This window comes from Sciurus vulgaris (assembly GCF_902686455.1).
Source record: "Sciurus vulgaris genome assembly, chromosome: 9".
NCBI classification, from domain to species: Eukaryota; Metazoa; Chordata; class Mammalia; order Rodentia; family Sciuridae; genus Sciurus; species Sciurus vulgaris.
In genome coordinates this window covers 66,297,092-66,317,142 of record NC_136469.1, presented here as the reverse complement: position 1 = coordinate 66,317,142, position 20,051 = coordinate 66,297,092, and the positions used below count along the sequence as shown (strand labels likewise).

Here is a 20,051-nt window from a genome sequence, read left to right as displayed (position 1 = left end):
GTCATTCAATTTTCTCACCTGTATTTATTCAAGGACACTATAAATAGGATTTTAATGAGGAGAATTGTTCTGGAACATGCCTTCCAGGGTCCTGGAATAAATCCCTTGAAATATCAGCATTTACCTTCAAAGTCGAATTGTTTTCTCCTTAAATTTCTGCATAATGCTTTCAACTCAGAAAGAAGCATTATTCCAGATACAAAGGATTTATGTGTGGTTACAAAGATGGTACCTTTGCACCCAAGAAGAAAGTCTGTTACTTAATAACTACCCTGGCCAGTGATTTGAAACTGAATTGAACAGGTTCCAAAGCTGAAGTGGTGCCATTGATCATGGTAGTGAAACTAAGGGAAAATTTTCTAATTGGACAACTTCATTTGTAGGGAAAAATGCCCATGGGATTTATAGGTATTGTTCCTATAGCTCTCCCAAATAAATAAGGGTAGCCTCAATTTAGAGAGATCTCAGTAGAGTCCTACATTATCTGCTGCTGGTATTTAATTAAATACTTGAAGGTCTCTTAAGATCATCCCTAAAGTACAAGACGAGTGTCTTCAAGACGGTGGGAACCTGCTTACAAGAACTATAGTCCTGGAAGTGCATTTGGTTTTCCTATGGCATAGAAAAATTATGGCTTGAATCTGGAAAGTTCCCAGAGGCTCATATGTTGAAAGTTTGATCCTTAGTGCATCAATGTTCTGAGGTGGGGCTTCTGGGAAGTGATTGAATCATAAGAGCTCTGGCCTCATCAATGGGTCAATTCATTGATGGATTCATAGCTGATTAGAGTATTAGGGGGTGATGGAAACTTTAGAAGTTTGGGCATACTTGAAGGGAGTGAATCCTTGGTGGGAGCATGCACTTGGGGACTATATCTTGCTCCCAGCACCCTACCCCCTTTGCTTCCTGGTTGCCCTGAGGTCTACTCCACCATACCCACTCTGCCGTAATGCCATGGCTCTTGGAAGAGGAGGTAGCCAACTATGGACTGAAACAGCCAAAATAAACATTTCCTCTTTGAGTTTATTTTCCCAGATATTTTGTTACAGTGAGGAAAAGCTGACTAATGCAAGGGAGAAAATTTAGTTACAATTGTTGGGATCCCCATGTGGGACACAAATCAGGAGTACCTCCAATGTGGCCACCTTTCCTGCTGGTAATGCCAGGAGTTCCCAATTTATATAGAGTAATTGAGTTCAGCACTTCATATCAAAAGAGACTTCCAAAGGGAAGTTGGTCCAGTATGTCCTGATTGTCTTCGCCAGGGATCAGGAAACTAGTGATGAGGCTGAAACCTCCTTTTGTAAATGAAGTTTTAGTGGAACACATTTATGCTCGTTTGCATGATATCTGTGGCAGTTTTTGACTATAATAGCAGAGTTTATCAATTTTATCAGAAATAATTTAATCCACAGTCTAATTGTTCATAAACCTTTGTTTCAGGCCTCTAGTCTAATAGCTTTCTTATCACTCCATGTAATGGATGAGAATAATGGTGGAGATGGTTTAGGTGATTCTGACAGGTGTTCTGTACAGGATGTCGGGTGCACCCCTGCTGTTTCCAGTACACTTTTTGGGAATAGTAAAAGAATGGTGATCAAATTGTGAATAGAGTCATCTGGTAAGGAATGGCCACTCCATCAGTCAGTTAAATTTAAGGCACTTACCCCAGTTTGGGAGATCTATACCAGAGTGTTTTCTTTCATGAAGGAAACTCCAGAAGTCATTCTGGAAGAAAAGAATCATTAATCTCCATCCCTTTTCCATATTTCCAGGAGTCTGAAGATGTCCCCTTCCCAAGTAGAGTTGTTGCTCTACCTCTATCTCCAGAAATTTATTGCCTTCCATTTTAATAGCTATGATTTTACTTTTTTTCTCAATGATCTCCTATTCAGTTTCAGACCTTTCATCAAGAATGGTCTTACTGGGCACAGTGGCCCACGCCTGTAATCCCATGGCTTGGGAGGCTGAGACAGGAGCATCAGAGTTCAAAGCCAGCCTCAGCAAAAGTGAGGCACTAAGCAATTCAGTGAGACCCTGTCTGTAAATAAAATACAAAATAGGGTTAGGGATGTGGCTCAGTAATTGAGTGCACCTGAGTTCAATCCCCAGTATCCCCCAGCCCCTCAAAATTGTCAAATGCAAGGGCTACAAGGACATTTTTATTAAACTTATAGATTTGTCCCTCACTTTGGTCTACCATGGGCCATTCATTATAGAATTGCAAGCTGTATGCTCAAAAAGTATTCTTTATCCTTACCAGAGTCATGTCAGTTCAACAAGAGATTCCAGAAGGCTGATGCAGATTTAAATCTAAGTTCCCCAAGATCCATTTAGGCCAGGTTGCTACTCAGGCTTGTTAAAGAAAAAGAAAGAAGCACCACAGCAAGCAAAGGTCAGAATGGAATTTTGAATTTTAAGAGCTGGTCTGTTATTCCACACTACTTTCATGTTGATCATGACCCGGAAGGGAGTCAAGATGATGTGATCTCTTTCTTAGAACATCTGTATTCAGTGAACAAACTGCCTTACCAGGGTTTGTGCGTCACAAAGAGGTGAAGGAGGTTCTGTAGGACCTCTTTTCTGAGTCAGTATTTGAGGAGATTTTTTCAACACTCAGCAATGCCCAATGTCTGTGAAAGATAAAGAACAAGACAGAATGTATATGTATACAATGTATATTTTATTTCTTTACTATTAGCCCATTGTAGAGTGCCTTTTGCATACTTTTTGTCAGACTGCAAATGGTCCAAGAAGCTAAAAACATAACACAGAGTAGTTTAAAAGGCTAGGATTATAATGCCTAAGTGAGCTGATCAACCAATAACAATACAACAACCTGAAAAACTATCAACAACTCATTCAGGTGGCTCTCAGAGGTGGTTGGAGGTCAACATATGCCTGAATAGGTGTGGACCATACATGTGTGATATGGATTTCAGCTTTGAGCAGGAATTACAACTACTGCAGAAAGTGATAGCTTATTTCAGAAACATCAAGTCCTTTGTTTCTCATTGACTCTGAAACGGTGGATATATTATCATGTGCAGTTTTATCATGGGCTCAGGCAGCAATGGAGACAATCGGGGCAGCCCTATCTCTATAAGCAGCTGAGTCCAGTTGATCCTATCAAATAATGGGCTTTGACTCTAGGTTTCTACATAAATAATCCAATATAGCCATGATATATTTCCAAAGTTTGCATCATCCCCAAAGAGGGGAAATGTTTAGTGTATTATTTTGTGGTTTTCTAAGTTTCAGACTAAACAGTTAAGCGTCAGCAATAGACCAGCAGTCAGAAGGAAAATATAACCAGGGTAAAAAAAAAAGTACTACACAGAGCTATGAAAAATGGCCTTGAGTTCTGACCATTTTGCACAATGACTATGACATTTTCAGCTATTACTGAGTTTGATCCACCCAAGCAAACCTCAGTGAACACCATCAAGTTTTAATATAGCAAAACAATCACTGATTAGTCCTATGTATTTATGGGAAGCTCTGTGTGTTAAGACCCATTAAAGCCAGCATTCTACTTCAGGTGTAAAGAGAGAATAAAATCTCCCCCAAAGGCAGTATTTGATTTTGATTTATACTTAATAAACATATATATCTATGGCCCTTCACATCCTGTTGTTGAATTTGGGGTGAATCTCCTCAAATTGAGACTATCAGGGCATTCATGGATTAGGTTTTCAGTTTCAGTAAGAACTCAACAGAAAGCTCATAACTGCCTTCTCAAAATAGGTTTATTTGCTTGGTAGGCAAGTAAGGGGCGACAAGTTCAAAATCCTAAGGTGAGTGTCTAGGGAAAGCTGCCTCCCTTCTGTAAGGGCTCATAATCATCAATTACAGATGACTGGGGAAATAGAGAACAGACCCTCTAACTAGAGGGTGGGATCAAGAATCGTTAATCTACCTGAAACTTCACTGGTGAGCATGCTCCTGAATTTTATTGGCAGAAAGCTGGTAACACGGCAGTCAGTGCTATTGAAACTGAAGTTTCTGACTTATCAATCAGTATACATCATTTACATAGAAATTCTAGTTGCATGGGGTAAAGGCACTTTTGCTAAATTCCGAAATTCATTATATAGGAGTTTGGTCCACTTTATTGACAATGTGGATCTCTCTGATGAGAACCTCCTTAAGCATTTATGGAACAGTAGAGTGGAAGCATATAACACACTAATAATTATCATAAATTCAGTGTAAAAAGAAAAAGCAGTATATTAAATTGGATAAAAGGGCCACACGTAATATCATTATAGCCATTATAGATTCCCTCCCCCACAGTGCACCTGCTCCAAGCAGTTGAACCTAGATTTGCTCCTTCCAACCCCCAAGACTGAGAGAGCCATGAAGTTTGCATCCTTCCCCCTCCCTAATGTTGCCCAGCATAAGATGAGTGCACAGGGCCTTTGACCTTTATCAGGGCAAATATTCTTATGAAAGCAGTTGATATCCTGGTAGAAGGGAAGGGAGGTATAAGAGAACGTGGGCAGAAACCTATTGTACAACAGCAAGCAAGGTCTTTTTGTTTGAAGTAGCAAATACATGGCTCAACCAGGAAAACATCTTATGTTTTTGGTTCACCTAAAACTCTATATCTTCATGAGTAACACAATTTATTTGAGGTGAGACATGTATTTTTAAAAATTGATATTTGAGGGACGACATCTGTAAGAGTGTTGAAGAAAAAAAGGCTTTGAATATGTTCAAGTATTGGGAAGTGATTGTGTACCACTTTGAGTGGTACTTGCTTCAGAGAAAAAGATATTTATTTGCTTTCTACTATGATTCTTTAAAAATTGATTGAAATATATGATAGTTGATGAATTTTATTTCATAACTTAAAAAAGCAAGCTAATTTTCATCATGCCTTGTCAAGAATTGCAGTATGTTTCAAATGCAGTAGGTTTTAACCTTTGCCTGCTTTGAATTACACACTAAAAAGAAAAATTAATATTTTGAGAATACCTGGAAAATTTTGAGATATGATTTATGTACATCAGGGTATTAAAGCCAAAGATCCCTCTCCCTCTTTTTTTTTTTTTTTTTTAATATGACATAGTCCAGTACTCCTTCTGTTAATGTAACTAGAATACATTTTCATAGATAATGAGAAACTAATAGCTGACCTAAAAATCAATACTATAAATAATTGATATAATTTTAAAGAAAGACCACAGTCTGAAGATGTTCATGTTTAAATCAGCATCTAGAGAACATCAGGCATAGATTCTAATTCTGTCTTTACAGTTACATGCCCGAGAAACATGGCTCCTACTTACACTGGTGTCTATGTTGAGAGGAGCAAGGATGTCATAACAGAAATATTTGAAGAGAAAATGACTAAGTTAAAATTTAAGAAAAGATATCAACCCACTGATCTCCAGACATAATAACAAAAAATACTTAATAAAACCAATGAATAAGGGATGGGGATGCAGCTCAGTTGGTAGAGTGCTTGCCTCGCGAGCACAAGGCCCTGGGTTCAATCCCCAGCACCACAAACAAAAACAAAAACAAAAACAAAACAAAACACAATGAATAAATAAGTAAACTCAAAATGTGCCTATCTTGGAAAGTAGAGAAAAGCTTAAATAACAAGAAACTAAAGTTCCACCTTCTGTTTATCACTAAATAAATCTATATTAAACACAAAGTATAAGAATAACAAAAATAAAAGTGGATAAAAGTGACATGAAAAATAAAGAAAAATAACAAAGTAAAATTATTAATCCTTTGTAAAGATTAATAAAATCAATGAAACATTTACAGTATTAAGCATTAAATATTAAAAACACAAAAATTACCTATGTTAGGATGAAGGTATCAATACACACACCATTGGTATTTTCACACCAATAAAGTATTTTAAGGAAAGTCATAGGCACTGAGAGTAGTGAAGGTGTTTAAAACTAAAATGCATCGAGTTTAGGAAGAAAAAAAGTAAAAATGTCTCTATTTCTTATACATAATTATATACATAGAAAACACTATAAAATCTGCAAAGAGAAACCTACTAAAACTTGTAAATTAATTAGCAAGTTCACAGACTAAAACATGAGTTTGAAAATAATCATATTTCACTGTAATCAGTGAAAGAGTAAAATAAAATGTAATAATATCAAACCCCTAGTAAAAAATCTACAAACTTTTGTGATACATTTACACTTAGAATTACAAAACATTTACCAGGAGTAATTAAAGAAGCTCAAAATAGTGGAGAGAGAGAGAAGGAGAGAGAGAGACACACAGAGAGAGGTAGGTTCATGATTCAGAAAATTTAATATTTAGAGTGTTTGCCTCACATGCACAAGGCCCTGGGTTCAATCCCCAGCACCAAAAAAAAAAAAAAAAAAAAAAAAAAAAAAAAAAAAAAAAAAAGAAAGAAAGAAAAAAAGAAAAAGAAAGCAAATTTAATATTATTAAGATATCCAGTCTCTATAAACATATATAGATTTGATGCAATCTCAAACAAAAGCTTAGATTTTTATTGTTCTTTAGAATCTTTTGAATACATTGATAAGTTAATTATAAACTTTGAATGTATTGTAAAAATACCTTGTGTACCTATAATAATCATAAAATGTATAAAATTGGATGAAATGTTTTACTTGATTCCAAGGCTTATTTGGTATAGGCATAAGGTTGAAAACAGATTAATAAAGCATAATTGGAGATCCAAAAATCAACCCACAGGTATACATAATTCCATTTGATAGTAACCAACATGCCAAATCAACTTATGGAGAAGTTTTTATTTTCTAAAATTTTTTAAACTTTTGTTTTTGATTTGACACATAAAGCTTACACATATTTATAGGGTATGTTATACAGTGTTCAAATTAAGACGAGAATATCTGTCTCCTCAAATATTTATCATTTCATGGTGAAAATCCTGAAAATCCTTCTGGCTTTTTGAATTATATAATACAGTATCATTATCTGTAGTCACCCTGCCATACTATAGAATACCAGAATGTATTTCTCTTATCTAACTGTAACTTTTATCACCCCATTCATCCCTCCTCACCATTCTCCCCAGCCTCTGGTAATCACTATTCAACTTTCAGCTTCTATCATAGAAATTTTAGTGGATTCTAAATAAAAGTGAGATCATGTGTTATAGTTTTTCTGTGCTTAGACTATTTCATTAATACAGTAATCTCCAGTTCCATTTATGTTACAAGTGACATGATTTCATTTTTTATAGTTATAGAATATTTCATTGTGCATACCATCCACATCTTCTTTATCCATCAGTTGATGGACACTCAGGTTGTTTCCATTTTCTTATATTGAGAACATTGCTGAAATAAACATGGAAGTACAGATAACATACTGATTTCATTTCCTTTATATAGAGATCTGGGAGTGGGATTGCTAGATCATATGATGGTCCTATTATTTATTTTATAAGAAACTTCCCTGCTATTTTTCATGATAACTGTACTAATTTACATTCTCACCAACCATGTAAAAAGTTTGCCTTTTCTCCATTTTCTCACCCACATAGACTTTCATCTTTTTTGGGAATAGCTAATTCTTGCTAGAGTGAGGTGATATCTTGTTGTGTTTTTAATTTTTCATTCCCCTGATAATTAGTGATGTTGAATTTTTTTTTTTCATATTTTTTTCATGTTGGCCTTTGGTATATCGTTTAAGAATGGCCTATTTAGATCATTTGCCCATCTTTTAAGTGGATTATTTGTTTATTTGTTTACCATTGAGTTTGTGAAGTTCCCTGTCAATTCTGGATATTAACTCCTTGTTGGATGTGTAGTTTGTGATTACTACTCCCATTCTATATCTTGTTTTTACACTTTGATAATTCTTTCCTTTGCTGTGCGGAACCTATTTAGTTTGACACAGTACCATTTATCCATCTTTGCTTTTTTTTCCTGCACATCTGAGGTCTTTTTAAAAAATTCCTTGGCCATTCCAATGTGCTGAAATATGTCCCCTAAATTTTCTTCTAGTAGTTTCAGTGTCTTAAATCTTATCTTTAAGTCTTTAATAAATTTTATTTGATTTTTGTATATGGTGAACAATAGGGGTCTAGTTTTATTACCAATTTTCCCAGCACTATTTATTAAAGAGATTGTCCTTTCCTCACAGTGTGTTTTTAGCACCTTTGTCAAAACACATTTTACTGCAGTTGCACAAGTTTACTTGCTCCTTTTGTCCATGTGTCTGCTTTTATGCCAATACCATATCTGTTTGGTTATGATCATCTTGTAGTATATTTTAAAGTAGTATAATGCCTCTTGCTTTGTTCTTTTTGTTTGCCATGGCTTTGGTATTTACAGTTTCTTGGGTTCCAAATAAATTTTAGGATTGTATTATTCTAGTTCTGAGAAAATATCATTGGCATTTCTGTAGGAATTTTATTAAATTTGTACATTACTTTGAATAGTATGGACATTTAAATAATATTAAGTCTTCATGTGCATGAATATGGGATGTCTCTACCGGTTTGTAGGTCCTCTTCAATTTCTTTTATCAGTGTTTCCTCATTTTAACTATAGAGATCTTTTACCTCCTAAATTTATTTCTAAGCATTTATATTTTTGTAGCTATAGGAAATGGCATTTCTTTCTGTCTTTATGTTTTTAGATTATGTATTATTGGCATATAGAAATGGCACTAATTTCACAAACTGATTTTATATACTGCAACTTCGTTGGATTCAATTATTAGTTATAATATAGTCTATTATTGGTTCTGGTAGCGTCTTTGGGGTTTTTGTTACCTATAGAACCATGCCATTTGCTCTAACTTGGACTTTGAGTACTTTGTTGAATAAATTTTTGAAAATAAGCATCATCACCTTGTCCTAGATCTTAGCAAGAAAGCCTTAGCTTTTCTCCACTCAGTATTATATTAGCTGTGAGTTTATTGTATGTGGCCCCAGTTATGTTGAGGTATGTTCCTTCTACTTATAATCTGTTCAGCATTTTTACCATGGAGGGACATCAAATTTTTCAAAAATTTTCTATAGATACTGAGATATGGTCTTTGTCTTTAATTCTTTTGATGTGATGTATCACATTTGTTAATTCTTGTCTGTTGAATCCTTTCTGCATCCCTGGGATGAATACATTTTGATTATGATTAATCTTTTTCAGTGTGTTGTTGGATTTGGTTTGCTAGTATTTTGTTGTGGATATGTGCATCTATATTAAATAGTGATACTAGCCTATATCTTCTTTTGTTTTGTTTTGTTCTTATCTGGTTTTGGTATCAGAATCTTGCTGACTTTATACAGTGAGTTTGGAAGAATTCATTCCTCTTTTTATATTTGGGGAACAATTTGAGAAGAATTTATATTAGTTCTTTTATAAATGTTTGGTAGAATTCAGCAATCAAGTCACTTGGACCTGGACTTTTCTTTGATGAGAGATGTTTTATTACTAATTTAATATTGTTACTCATTATTGGTTTTCTTAGGTTTTTCTATTTTGTCATGATTTTATCTTGGTAAAGTGTATTTGAATAAGAATTTCTTTTAGATTATGAAATTTTTGATATAATTTTTTCATAATAGTCTCTATGTATCCTATTTATATCTATGGTGTAAATTATGGTGTCTCCTTTTTCATCTCTGGTTATATATATATATATATGTATATATATATATATATGTCTTCTCTATATTTGTGTTCCTTAGCTAAGGGTTTGTATATTTTGTTGACTTTTCAAAAGACTAGATCTTCATTTCATTTATCTTCTGTGTTCTGTTTTTAGTTTCTATTTAGTGTTCTTATATCTTGAGGTAAAATGATTTTTGTTTTCTAATATATCTTTTTTTTTGTAGTTTCTTTTTTCCTTTCTACTTCTCTGTAGTCTTCCTTTATACTTAAAGGATTTCTCTAATAATGTATTATGATTCTTATTTATTAATTTTGGTGTGCCACTTTTAGGTTTTTGTCCTGTAGCTACCATGAGGCTTGCAAAAACATCTTTTAGTTATACTTAGTTATTTTGAAATTTTAGCATCTTGCCATTTATCATAAAGTTATGAAAAGAAACAAAAAGATGCAAAAGTAATACACTTTTAAGCTTGTACATTATTCTTCCTCACATTTTCAATTTTTAATGTATCATTTTAAACCTTTCTATATTTCCTTTTAACATATTAATATAGTTATTATTTTAGTTTTATTTCTTTAAATTTGTAATAAATATATGTATGGTATATGCACCATGTTTACAATATTAGAGCATTTTGCATTTGTCTCTGTAGTAACTCTTTCTAGTCAATTTTATATATTTTGATCTTTTCTTCTTAATCATTAGCATCTCTTTCTTTCAGTTTAAAGAATTCCCTTTAGTATTTCTTGTATGATAGGTCTGGTAGTAATGAATTCTTTCAACTTTTGTTTGGAATATCTGTCTTTCCTTCATTTCTAAAGATAACTTATTTAAGTACAACATTCTTGTTTGACAGCCTTCTCTTTCAGAACTATAAAAGTCTTATCCCATTTTCCCTCCAAACTGTAAAGTTTCTGTTGAGAAATCTGTCAGATGAATTTGAATACCTTATGTTTTAGTCAGTTTTGCATCATTGTGACCAAAAGACCTGACAGAACTACATAGAGAATGAAAAGTTTATTGGGGCTTACAGTTTCGGAGGCCTAGTTCATAGATAGCCAACTCCATTGCTCTGGGATCAAGATGAGGTGAAACATTAAGATGGAAAGGTGTGGTGAAGGAAAGGCGCTCCAGACATGGCAACAAGGAATCAGAGAGAGTTCTGCTCACCAAGGACAAAATATAAATCCCAAAGGTATGGCCTCAGTGACATAACTACTCTAACCATACTCTACCTACCTACAGTTATCATGCCGCTAATCCATGTCAGTGAGTTAAGGCAATGATTAAGTTAATGCTCTCATAAGTCAATCATTTCACCTCAAAACTTTATGCATTGTCTCATACATGAACTTTTGGGAGACATCTCTTATCTAAACAATACCATCTTATATGTAATTTGTTTCTTTTCTTTTGTCTTTTACCTTTGATGATGTGTTTATGTCTTTAGTAGAATTGGTTGAGTTGAATCTTACTGGCTACCTTTGACCCTCTTGCATGTGGATACTGTACCTAGGGAGTTTTCTAGTACTATAATTTTGAATAAGCCTCTTTGGCATTCTGAAATCCCTCTTGGACCCAAATAATCTGAATATTTGCCCTTTTAATTCTGTTCCAAATTTTCCACAGACTTTCTTCACTAATCTCCATTGTTTTCTTTATTTCTCCTCTGACTATGGAGAAAATAGCCTGTTTATTTAGCTCATTGAGTCTCTTTTATTTGATATAGTCTAGTACTGATGATTTCTATTGCATCTTTCATTTTGCTGATTGTACATTTCACCTGAAGGATATTTTTTTTTAAAGTTCACTCAGTCTCTCTCCTAAGTTTCTGCTATAAATACTGAATTATCTCTCAGTGTTTTCTGGAAGTTTATTCAGTGTCCTTAAAATAGCTATTTAAAATTTTTTTTGAGAGTTTACATGTATCACTTACTATGTGGTTGGTTTCTGGTGTATTTTTTTGTACATGAAGTGAGTTATTGGTTCTTAGAAAGATTTTGATACTTGTATGACATCTCTGCATTGAAGGGTTAGGCATGCATTCCAGTGAAGTATTTCTAACCAATAATGCTGATTCAATTTGGATATCTATATGAAAATAAAAAATAAAAACATTTTTTAATCTACCACCAAAGACATGGTTTAATTCAAGTTTTATCATAGACTTAAACTGAAAGTAACAATTAGCAATTTTTGAGAAGGAAACAGAAATTGTCTTTATGATTTTGGAATATACAAATATTATTTAAATGGGTATGGAAAATGAACTAATTAACTAAGCAAAAAAGCAAAAAACTTAGTTTGTAACTAATCAAAATTTAAATTTCCTGCATGATAATAGTGAACATTAAGAAAAGAGATAAACTACACACTGAGAAATAAATTTCAATACTTATATCTAAAAACGTTATTTAAATATGTATTTAAATATATAGTCTATGAAAAGGTCTCAGACAAAAAATGTTGACAACTCTTACAAAGTATGAGAACAAAATACACTTCAAAATGGGGAAAAACCTTGTGTTTCACATAAGAAGGTACATAAATGACAAATCCAAGAAGTATGTAACCTTCTTAATCTACGGGGAAATTAAAACTAAAACTACATTGAAATATTAATCTGTACTAGTTTGGCTGAAGACAGACTGCCAATACTGCCTAAGGGATGAGGCAGAACAGTCACTCGTATACTTTGTTGGTCGCAATGTAAAATATACAAGCATGTTAGAGAGTTTGGTATTTTTTTTCATGACGCTAAATATCCACCCACTATATGACCCATCCATTCCACTTCAGAGAAAGAAGAATGCACATCCACACATAAATTCTTGTATAAGGATAATTGTAGGGACATTATTCTTTGTATTCAAATCAGGTAATAACCCAAGTGCCCATCAATTTTCAATGACTAAATGAATTTTCATGTGCCTATAAATGGAATATCATTCAGCAATATTAAATAATGAACTATTGAAACATACAATTATTATGTTGATTAAAGGAATCCTGAAATTAAAAAGAAAAATAGAATGTATACTCTTATTTTATTCACAAGAAATTTAAAAATTAAAAAATGTTGATACAAATCAGAAAGTTTTTGCTACTACATCTGAAGAAGATTGTCCTGAAAGAAAAAAAAAGGACAAATTTCAGTGGTAATAGGAGTATTTGTTATCTTGGCAATAAAAGTGGAATATAATAAATATACTTTGAATTAAACATTTAAGATATGTTTATTGCATGTAAATTACACCTGAATACAAAATTCCAAGATAGAACAACCTACTATATATATATATTCTTTTTTTTTTTTTTTCTTTAGGTACTGGGGATCGTAACCAGGGGCACTTAATCAATAAGCCACATCCCAAATTTTAAAAAAAAATATTTTATTTAGAGATAGGTCTCACTGAGTTGCTTAGGGCCTTGCTAAGTTGCTGAGACTGGATTTGAACTCATGATCCCCCTGAACTCATGAGGCCTCCTGAGATACTAGGATATAGGCATGCACCACCACACCAACCCCCACCAGATATTTGAGGAGAAACAAGAAAGACAGAAAAAAAAGAAGGGAGGGAGGGAGGAAAAAGAAAATCAGGGAAAAATCAATTTTTACAATGTATTAGAACTTTAAATGCCATGATTTAGTAATAATCATTTAGAAATTATGGAGTCAAACAAAATGTCAGAATGTAATTTAGTAGAAATTTAAAACTTAAATCTCTATTAGAATCACTGGAAGATATTTTTAATGATTCAACTACTTAGCCCTGTCACTGGAACACTAGAATTTGAATTTTTGCAAGGTAGGCCACCAACATATATTTTCTGAACTCTCCAGGTGATCTTATACAGCCAGCTTCGTTTCCTGAAGAGGGATCAGTAAACAGAATTTTAGCAGACTTCCTCTTCTACATCTTAGAATTGTTAGCACTGTTGCCCCAGCCAGAATACTCCAAGAAATACACAGCTCAGTACTTTTTGAAGGATCTTTTCCTTTTTTGGAGGTTGAACATTTCTAGTTGTTAGAGAACATTTCTTTCTATGAAACTGAATATATATATATAAAATGAGTGATATGAGTCATTTTCTGATATAATATAAATAATATATTTTGCTTATAATTATTGACATTTATTATTAATACAATAATTTTATATCAATATGTTATTGAGACATCTATATTTCTATATCTCTATCTTATTGATAAAGAAAATGACTATTCCTCACTGGACCTGTCTTAGTCTTCTACTGCTTAAGCAACAAATTTGACTCATCATTTTTTTACCTTGATGTACATTTTATGTTTCAACTCTCAGAACATCTTTGTCCCTAGCTATTCTAGTTGTCTGATCTCTCTGTATAAGACCTGACACATTTTATTGATCACAAAAAATGCCACATGCTGTCTTGTCAGTGTTGAGAGAATTGAGACCTATTCCTCTCTTTAGCAATATAAAACACTTGCACTTTTTTCTGTGGTCTCTTAATTTTGCCTTTTTAAAAGTTATGCTATATATTTAATGTGTCACTCATTATATAGTTGACCAAAATTTCTAATTTTGAATAACCTTCAATTTGTTTAGCATGTTGTTCATATTTTCAATCAAATGTTTTCCAAGAAGTATTGTCAAATGCATGGGACAGTACTGAAACAGACTCGCGAGAGGCCACTGGCAGTAATCCAAGCAGACTGACTATCAGAGAAGCTTAGGCAAAAAATTTAGATGGATGCTCTATTCAGTGGATGAATTCCAGAGTTAAAGAGTCTGACAACTGACACAACATAGAAACCAGAAAGTTATAAGAGGGGCTGGTACTTAGAGTAGAAATGAAAAGCAGACAGATGACTTTTATGGAAGAGTTCTGTTCTCTGACAGTATTTATGAGAGAAAAGTTAAATTTCTGGACTAATAGGACTATATGTAGCTGAGGTATTAGAATTGTACAAGTCATAAAGTTTATGTGCTCTCTTAAATGTGCTACTTGGATTTTCGAATTTCTTTTATCTAAGAATAATATTGAACTCACACCCTAATATTGTGAAGGATATATTGACAAATCTGTTAAGATGGATCCAGTTGGGAAGACTGAAAAATACAAGGATGAGAGGCAGCTAAGCACTTTATCACAATAACAACATAAAGACATGAACTTACTGAAAGTGGTTACTCTCTTAACTGTATCCTCATCTCTATTTCAACCATATGTTGGCTTCATTCTCAGGCAACTCTGTAGGCATCCTTACAGATGATAGTGCTAATGAAATCCTCTTTGGTCTGTATGTCACATATTATATATCACATATATGGATTTACATCCATTTATATCATTTATATCAAGTCTTTTACTCTGTTTGGGTCTTTTGCCAATCCTTGAACCCAGTAATTTGGTCAGGGATATATGGAGGGCTCTAAGGCACCAGCCTGAGTTCTAAGATGTCCCCTCCCAGGACAGGTGAGGAGTAGGAGCATGTGGACACATGCACTTCCTTTTTATGTTTGAAGGAAATTTTCCTTATCAGAAGGAAATTACATTTTCATTAAAATTCAAGATTTAAAATCTTCTAAAACACACTTTCAAGTTTAAATGTGTTTGTTTAATTTTGTTTTGTTCAGCTAAAAATCTTTTTATTGTCTTAGCTGTTCTGACACTTTTCTTATAGTTACAGGGTAGTCTTTTCCATTCTGTAACACGTTTTCAACCATATATAAATCTTTACCATAATTAGTTAACACATTTATGCAGAAACCTAAATGTGCATAATGTATTGATAAAATAAAATACCTTCGCATGGAAATGACCAAATCATTAGAAATAGAAATACATACTTTTTGACAACCACATACACAAAATTAAAGTTTTCAATTTCAGGGATTCACAAATTAGTTATTTATGAGTTCTTCTGCATAGTGAAAACATTGATTTAGTTATTCCAAATGAAGGATCAGTCCAGTCAAATGACTTGAGGTACTTAAGCAACAACCTTGTCTATACAACCCTTTTCTTGCAATTTAATTGCCTCATGGAAGACCCTTGTGAAACAAAAATTAGATGACCGTTCTCATAAATGCAATCCTAAAAATGATAACATTTATTCCATGGCAGTCGATGTAGGTTTAATCAAAGCCCATAAAATGGACACATTCCTCTTAACTGATTGCAAATGTTTATGATTACCCTGAGGGTGTTTTCAAATGTCTGATGAGTATAATATTATTGACTTTCTCTCTTGACAGTTTTAAAGCTGTTTATTACCCATTTGGCTACTTTCCAGTTTTCAGTTCTCTCATTTACTTAAATGTGCATCAATAAGCATATAATTAATCCAAGCAGTTTATTGAACTACTTCTTTTGCTTTAGTATATACTATGTCAATTCTGTAAAAAATGTATTTTCTACTACTTTGGATTTATTTATCAGTAAAATGTCCTTTTAAAATATTGATCAGCATTACTGTAAAGATGACCCTCATACTAAAAACCTGTGAACTTATGCTCAAATACCAAATTCTTAACAAAAAATTTCAGCATGGGTCATGATTGCTACACTATATCATCTCAAAATCTAAAACACCATATTGTTATCTTTATTTTTAAAATATAAAGTAAAAAATGTACCACAAATGCCAAAAAAGTACTCACTAAATGACTACAATTATTTTTGAAGTGAGTTCTCTTAAATCAAATTTTTAAAATTGTTCAATGGCAAAAAGCTTTATTTTCTCAGGACACAAGTCTTAAAACAGTGTTAGCTTTGCTTTTCATGTGTTGGGAAGAATTCATGAAGCTCAATGATAGAGTTCATGTAACCAGCAATAAAAAGGATTTCTTTTTATCAAAAACAGAAAATCACAAGGTCCTAAGTTTTATTTTTAAAAGTTGTCATACTGTAATAATTTCAGATATGCCAAGATTGGAAGAGTGCAGTTCCAAAGTCTTCCAGTTCAAACAGATGTCTTCAATGCATTAAGTGATCAAAATGATTAAATGCACCTAATCTACTCAAAGGAAAAGAGATGAATAGAGGAAAAATTAGACATGCAAACTTAGTGACAGATCTCTTTTCTTATTGAATTCAATATTTTAAAGGTAATATTTGAATACAAAGATCAGATTGTGAATTACTATTTTGATATATTCTGGAGAATGTCCCTACATTTAGTAAAATTGCAACTATAATTTTCAAAATGAGTAGCACTGCAAGATCATGCTATCTCTAATTGGTTTCTGTTATAATCTGGTAGTATATACAATACCCTCCATGACAACAAGGGTTTTCATTTTTATTTAAGATTCTCTTCCAAGTACCTTTCCCAGTGATTGACATAATGATTGCTTTAGAAAGTGATCTATATGGATGCTGACTGTGGTATGGGATACAACATCAGGTATCATATATCTGGCTTAAAGTTGACACCTGATTGGTCTTATTTCTCTGGTTTGTCATATTTCTGATTTCTTTCTAGGGTCAGTTTAGAATTGCATTTCTATCTTAAATTCTAGGATTTTTCTACTGTAATTTATTTTAATGTAAAACATTTTTAGTAGAAAGATTAAAATTAATCTTACTTTAGAGATCATAATATAGTCATTATTTTACATGATTTAATAAAATGAATCATTGAGTTCCAATCAGCCACTACATCTTCGAGAATTGTTGTGGGAAACTGGCCTAAGTAGGTAACACAATTTAGATATCAGAGAAATTGATGATTACTAGAATATTAAGTTCTAAGAATGTTACAGAGATCAACCTTTATTTCTTATCAAGATTTTCTTCCAGTTTTCATTTTTCTGTAGAAAAAGATAGCAGCAAATCAGTAAAAATAGAACTTTTGCCTGAGGTTACTAGTCTTGATAATGAAAATGTACTTTGCACAGAAGTTTACAATTTAAAACTGCTTTAACATGATACACATCCTATTTTTTTTTAATCAGGAATTCCAGTAATTAGGTGAGGAAATCATTTCTGTAGGTAAGCTGTGAGTGGTTACTTTCCCAATGCTTTATTCCTTTATTACATTGCCTATAATTGGCAACATCACAATAAAACATAATTTCCTGCATAAATGTCTATTCCTCCCCTAAAATGGGATCTCCCTGAGGACAGGAGCTACATCATCATTATCAAACTACCATGTGTATTTTTTTAATTACATATCATATCTGTATATGGTAGTCAATACCCTTCCTCTTACAAGTGACAGAAACTCACTTCAAACTAAACTACTGCTTTCTTTTTCCTTTTTTTCTTAATCAATTCTTGTAGTAGAGATGTCTAGAGAAGAGATGGCTTATGTCTGTTTCTCTTTAGCTACTTTCTTACTAGACCTGCTGGCTCCCCAATTCCAAACTACATTACAATTTATGATACAAAGAAAGATCATTTGTTTTACATTGTCTCTGTATCAATCTCTGGTTGAGTTCTTTAAATTTTTTTGGACTAACTATTTAGCCCAAGGTTAAGGAGAACCCAAATGAACCAGCTTGGGACCAAGGGACCATCCAGTAATACAAGGTAGAGACTGGCCATGTGTGGAACACAAGGGATGGGAACAGATTCAGTTCTTAAATGAAAAATGGCACTTTGTTATTTGAATAAAGGAGAAAGAATACTAGAATCATAAAAACAGAAGATATCAACTATGAAATTGATTCCAAGTTAATAGGCCAATAGGCAGTTAATAGGTTAATAGGCAGGAAAGTGTCGATCCAAACCTAATTTTGTGGTATCATATGCAGTTAGTTGTATTTCCCTTAGATAAAAGTTGTTTTATAAAAGATAGATGGAAATTGTGACTAGACATAACTAGAAAGAGCTTTATCATATCAGTTTTCCTGAAGACCAAAACATTAATATTTGACCCCAAAAATGTGAGGAAAATTTCAGACTCTGGTCTTATTTCTTCAAATCCCTTTTCAAAACTGGAGGACTTATTCCTGCAACCAATGTGAGTGCTGACAGCTGACTACCCTTCTCAGGAATTGCTGTCAGCTGTGGAGAGCCACTTAGGATCCATGCAGTGTTATAAAGGCGCTTCTTCCTCTAGCCCTACCTACCTTGGGTTCACTCTGAAGAGCGTCAGACCTTCAGAGCTCCTTCCGTGTCTCAACAAAGACAACCCGGAATCTTTGCAGTATCCTCCTTGCTCCCTTCCCTTATGGTACAAGAGTGATTCCTGAGAAGTGGTTCCTAATCACCTTCTGTTGTCTAGCCACCATATCATACTTGGCATCCTTGAGAACCCAACCTTCTACAGTTTGGTATGTTTTTCCTGAAGCTGAATGATAACTTGAGTTTGACTAATAACTGAAAACAATTGAAGGTTATTGGGAAAGGTATTTACACATTTGTAATGTTTCTTAACATTCTTATTTAAAATGTCTATTTAAATGAAATGTATGCACTATTAGCTAACATGGGGATATCTAATATCTTACTTCCTTATTCCAAGTTAACAGACATACATAGGTAGCAAAATCCTGGGGAAAAATTCATTAAAAGTAGTAACAAAATGCTAATCTGGCTCCTTCAATAACTATGCTTAAGGGAAGCAAGCAGATTAGACCAAAATACAATAATCAAGTAACTGTGCAGAATGTGTTGGGTATGTGTATTTACTGGGGTAAGAAAGGACCCTTAATCATCATGAATTTTCTCAAAGAAGACTGTGACGCAAAGGTTAAGAAATTGAAGCACTGGTTCACAAGTTGGTCTCTTACAAACCATCAAGTGAGGAAAAATCACTGGGCTTTGTCCAGAGTGTTGCTGAGTCCATAACAGTGGGAATGGGCTCAGAAAATTTCAAGTTCTCCAGATGATTCCTAAATAAAGTTCAATGCACCAAAATTTGAAAAATGCTGACTTAATAATCAAAGCATACTTCTATTTAAGTTTCCATTGCTGGAGTTACATGTTACCACATAATTAGAGGCTTAAACAACATAAGTACAATTCGATAAATTCAACTTGTGAGCTAAAATCAAAGCACTGGTGAAGCTGTGTTTTTTGAGGACACTAGGGGAGAATCCATCTCCTCACCTTTTCCAGCTTCTAAAGACCACCCACCTTTCTTCACTATTGCTTCCCTTCCCTAATCTTCAAAGCCAGCAACAACTGCATCTCTGAAGATGCAAAATCTCAGTCCATTCCTAAAGGGTCTGCTCTCCTGGTCAGTTGCTCCTCCTCTGCCTCCCTCTTCCAGTTATCAGGGTCTGAGATTATACTGGTTCTACCTATATGGGATAATCTCCCTACGTTAAATTCACCTGATTAAGAACCTTAATTCTATCTTCAGCCTTGATCCTCTTTGTCAGGTAACCTAGCATATTCATAGATTATGGGGATTACAATGTGGGCATTTGGGGGAGGCCTTTTTTATGTTTCCCATAAATTTCTTTACGGTGCCCAGGGAAAAGTCCTTTTTTTTTCCCCTTAATATT

The 20,051-nt window shown here is 33.5% G+C and overlaps 1 protein-coding gene across 5 annotated transcripts in view; it reads left to right on the top strand.

Moving 5' to 3' along the window:
- GRID2 (glutamate ionotropic receptor delta type subunit 2) overlaps window positions 1-20,051 on the top strand; it is a 1,449,748-nt gene that overhangs the window by 745,657 nt on the left and 684,040 nt on the right. The window lies entirely within an intron of this gene.